This window comes from Hydra vulgaris, chromosome 02 (genome assembly GCF_038396675.1).
Source record: "Hydra vulgaris chromosome 02, alternate assembly HydraT2T_AEP".
Lineage (NCBI taxonomy): Eukaryota > Metazoa > Cnidaria > Hydrozoa > Anthoathecata > Hydridae > Hydra > Hydra vulgaris.
The window spans coordinates 36,700,001-36,705,000 of NC_088921.1; the positions used below are offsets into that span (position 1 = coordinate 36,700,001).

At 22.7% G+C, this 5,000-nt stretch overlaps 1 protein-coding gene across 1 annotated transcript in view; it reads left to right on the forward strand.

The window, feature by feature from the left end:
* Nucleotides 1–5,000, forward strand: part of LOC100210871 (ubiquitin carboxyl-terminal hydrolase isozyme L5) — a 58,414-nt gene that overhangs the window by 27,750 nt on the left and 25,664 nt on the right. The window lies entirely within an intron of this gene.

Genomic DNA, 5,000 nt, shown 5'->3' on the forward strand with positions numbered 1-5,000 from the left:
TATTTAATTTGTGAACTCTTTTTAATAATGTTTTTAAACAATAGAGTTTTTTTTGTTATTTATCAGTTACCGATAACATATTCGTGATCATAATTTATTTTCATAAACTAAATGAACGTCATTAAAACTTTACGTTATTGAATTAACAATAAACAAAATATGTTATTAATAAAATTTTTACATCAAAATAAATCGTGTATTTTTTAAACTATTATGACTAAAAATAATTTTTATATTTAAAAGGAATTTATATATTTAATTCCTTAAGATAAAACTTAAACACTTTATTTTTTTTAACTAATTTTTAATAACAAAAAAAAAAAAAAATGAAACAAACTGTTTCTTTAACAAAAAAATCTATTAGTTTGCAATTGCGGTTAAATGCTTTTACTTACGACTTCTTCTGAATAAACGTCGCGTTAACGATAATCAAAAGATAATTTAAATATTCTAAAAGATATAAGTTTTTGCGTAGCGCAAAACTGCTGAGCGCGTAGGCAAATCGCCTTTTCGCAAGCAAAATGCGAGCTGCGTAACGCTTCTTAACAAGGCCTGATATATATATATATATATATATATATATATATATATATATAGAGATATATATATATATTCATTTATAATAGTTTATCTATTTATATTTAAAATTTATGGAAAAAAGAAAGATTCTGTTTTTAAATATCATTGTTTTCTCCTTAATTCTCCTTACTTTTTCCTTCAAAAAATTGTCGTTTGTGACCGAATCTCCTTTAATATTAGGAAAATATCTCCTTAAATCTCCTTAAAATCCTTAATTTTAGCCCCAGTTTCAATAGTGGGAACCCTGTATTATAAAATATAATCTTTAAAACAATATTATGAAATATAACCTTTAAAAGGGAATTTTAAAATATTAACTTAAAAATGATATTACAAAATTTAACCTTAAAACAGTACTATAAAATATAACCTTTAAAAGGGTATTACAAAATATAGACTTTAAAATGTATATTATAAAATATTAGCTTTAATAAATTTAAAAAAATAAGTTTTAAATTTATTAGTTTAATTGTTTAATTGAAAATTTTATTTTTTTGTTGGTTTAAATTAGTTTTATTTATGTTGAACTTATTTTAATTATCAAAAGAAAAGTTTTAAAATTAAATTAATCATAACATACAACTAATAAATTTTGCCAAAAATATCATAAAGAGCCACTATTCTTGGTTTTCCTAAACAGGATAGCTTAGAAAGATGTGCAATAGAATGTGTGACTTTTTTAGCCAAGGTAGTGGATTAAAGCTGGACATTTATATACTAAATGATTAAAGTCTAGTAAAAATGTTGTTTGCCTATTTTAAGTACCACATTGTAATTAAATTTAATTTGAAACCATGTTAAAAATCATTTAAAGTTTAAATATCTTTAAATTAAACAACATTATAATAAAAAAAATTATTAATGAAATTTAAATGTTGTTTGAAAAAAAAATGATTTCCTTATTTTACAAAACTTATACTTCCTATTTATTTATTAAAACTTTCATAACATCCTTTTATCTTGCTGTTTTTGCAATTTATTAAAACTTTCATAACATATCCTTCTATCTTGCTGTTTTTGCAATTTATTAAAACTTTCATAACATATCCTTTTATCTTGCTGTTTTTGCAATTTATTAAAACTTTCATAACATATCCTTTTATCTTGCTGTTTTTGCAATTTATTAAAACTTTCATAACATATCCTTTTATCTTGCTGTTTTTGCAATTTATTAAAACTTTCATAACATATCCTTTTATCTTGCTGTTTTTGCAATTTATTAAAACTTTCATAACATATCCTTCTATCTTGCTGTTTTTGCAATTTATTAAAACTTTCATAACATATCCTTTTATCTTGCTGTTTTTGCAATTTATTAAAACTTTCATAACATATCCTTCTATCTTGCTGTTTTTGCAATTTATTAAAACTTTCATAACATATCCTTTTATCTTGCTGTTTTTGCAATTTATTAAAACTTTCATAACATATCCTTCTATCTTGCTGTTTTTGCAATTTATTAAAACTTTCATAACATATCCTTTTATCTTGCTGTTTTTGCAATTTATTAAAACTTTCATAACATATCCTTCTATCTTGCTGTTTTTGCAATTTATTAAAACTTTCATAACATATCCTTCTATCTTGCTGTTTTTGCAATTTATTAAAACTTTCATAACATATCCTTTTATCTTGCTGTTTTTGCAATTTATTAAAACTTTCATAACATATCCTTCTATCTTGCTGTTTTTGCAATTTATTAAAACTTTCATAGCATATCCTTTTATCTTGCTGTTTTTGCAATTTATTAAAACTTTCATAACATATCCTTTTATCTTGCTGTTTTTGCAATTTATTAAAACTTTCATAACATATCCTTTTATCTTGCTGTTTTTGCAATTTATTAAAACTTTCATAACATATCCTTTTATCTTGCTGTTTTTGCAATTTACTAAAACTTTCATAACATATCCTTTTATCTTGCTGTTTTTGCAATTTATTAAAACTTTCATAACATATCCTTTTATCTTGCTGTTTTTGCAATTTATTAAAACTTTCATAACATATCCTTCTATCTTGCTGTTTTTGCAATTTATTAAAACTTTCATAACATATCCTTTTATCTTGCTGTTTTTGCAATTTATTAAAACTTTCATAACATATCCTTCTATCTTGCTGTTTTTGCAATTTATTAAAACTTTCATAACATATCCTTTTATCTTGCTGTTTTTGCAATTTATTAAAACTTTCATAACATATCCTTTTATCTTGCTGTTTTTGCAATTTATTAAAACTTTCATAACATATCCTTTTATCTTGCTGTTTTTGCAATTTATTAAAACTTTCATAACATACCCTTTTATCTTGCTGTTTTTGCAATTTATTAAAACTTTCATAACATATCCTTTTATCTTGCTGTTTTTGCAATTTATTAAAACTTTCATAACATATCCTTCTATCTTGCTGTTTTTGCAATTTATTAAAACTTTCATAACATATCCTTCTATCTTGCTGTTTTTGCAATTTATTAAAACTTTCATAACATATCCTTTTATCTTGCTGTTTTTGCAATTTATTAAAACTTTCATAACATATCCTTCTATCTTGCTGTTTTTGCAATTTATTAAAACTTTCATAACATATCCTTTTATCTTGCTGTTTTTGCAATTTATTAAAACTTTCATAACATCCTTTTAACTTGCTGTTTTTGCAATTTATTAAAACTTTCATAACATATCTTTCTATCTTGCTGTTTTTGCAATTTATTAAAACTTTCATAACATATCCTTCTATCTTGCTGTTTTTGCAATTTATTAAAACTTTCATAACATCCTTTTAACTTGCTATTTTTGCAATTTTATTTTTTTTATTAAGAGGATGATTGTTCAATAGTGAATTTCTTAACGGTCAAACAAAAAAAAAAACTATTAACAATTTTTTTTTAAACATTTTAGCTTAAAACAAAATCTTTGTCTGCTACTCATAAACTAGTTAATCATTTTTAATCGACATACATCAATCTAAAAAATTAATGATAATGAAAAAAACTTTTGTTAAAAGACGGTTTCAAAACTGAAAAAATCATTTATTCATAAATTTGTTATATAAAGTTTACTAAAAAAATTCTCTAAAATAATTTTGCTAACAGACTTGATTATGGTTTATCTAGCAATACATTTATATACAGTTATAAGCATTAAACCCTTTTAAATATTAGCGCTTTTGTATTAAGATGAAAAAAAATTTATTTATTTGACAATATAAATAAATAAACAAAATAGTTGAATGCAAAACAAGCATAAAAAAGTTAAATTTGATAAAAAGAAACATAAAAAAGTTAAATTTGATAAAAAGAATTTTATTTTATTTTTAACATAGTTTAGATTTTTTGAAAATAATAAAGAAAATTGTAAAAGAAAGCATTTTAAATTTTAAAAAAAATTTAAGTTTAGTAAAATATTTATAATATTATAATATAAATATTAATAAAAATTTAAATTTATTAACATTTAATGCTAAATTTAATTTAAATATAATAAAATAAATTAAAATTAGAAATTTTTTAAAATGTTTTTTACAACAATTAATTACTGCTTAATGTTTTCCGCATTAGATACTTCAAAGGACTATTTAAAATTCCATTCATAATTTAGCAAATTTCAAATATTGCCAGTCAGCAGTTAAAAAATTCATATATATGAACATAATATATGCAGGACAACAAAAGAATATGTTTAACAAGCAATAAATGAACCTCCATACCCATTTATAAATGCACATTTTGAAGGCAAAATGTTAAATGAACTAAAGCTTTGTTTAGTTTAACCAAATGTTAAACTAAACAAAGGCAAAGCAATTTATAATAAAAGACTTGTTTTTCTTGTAATTATTGAGGGCCGGACATGCCATTTTTAGAGTACCTCCTTGACTCCTTGATTTCTGGTGATGATCAGTGCAATGGTGTAATCGAACTTCTTAAGGAGTTCAACTTTGTATCAAAACTAGGAGGAATATTTTTTAAGACTACTGCAAGTAACACTATTTGACATAAGTTCTTTAATCAAAATATCAAACTAGATGGAAAAATATATTTTACTTATTGCATGCACGTATGTGTATGTGAATTGTGTATGGTTCATTTTTGTAAATCAGTTTCAGTTGAGCATTCTACGGGACCAATTGATAATCTTAAAAAATCTGCTAAATTCTTTCAACTTTTGTGAAGAGTAAATTACAATGAGAAAAGAAAAAAGATTGTGTTAGAGAAGATAAGAGTGAGCTTGTAGAACTTGTTATGAGTTTTATTTCTTTATCTTTAATAAAACTTACAGAAACTAGGGCAATTCACCATGCTAGTTTCCTATACAAGGGACTGTAGTACCTAAAGCTACATCTCATTTCCAACCAACTTGAGTTACTAAATCAAAGCAATAATTTTAATGGAAAAGAAAAAGTTGTAATAGTTATTCTAAAAAGAAAAG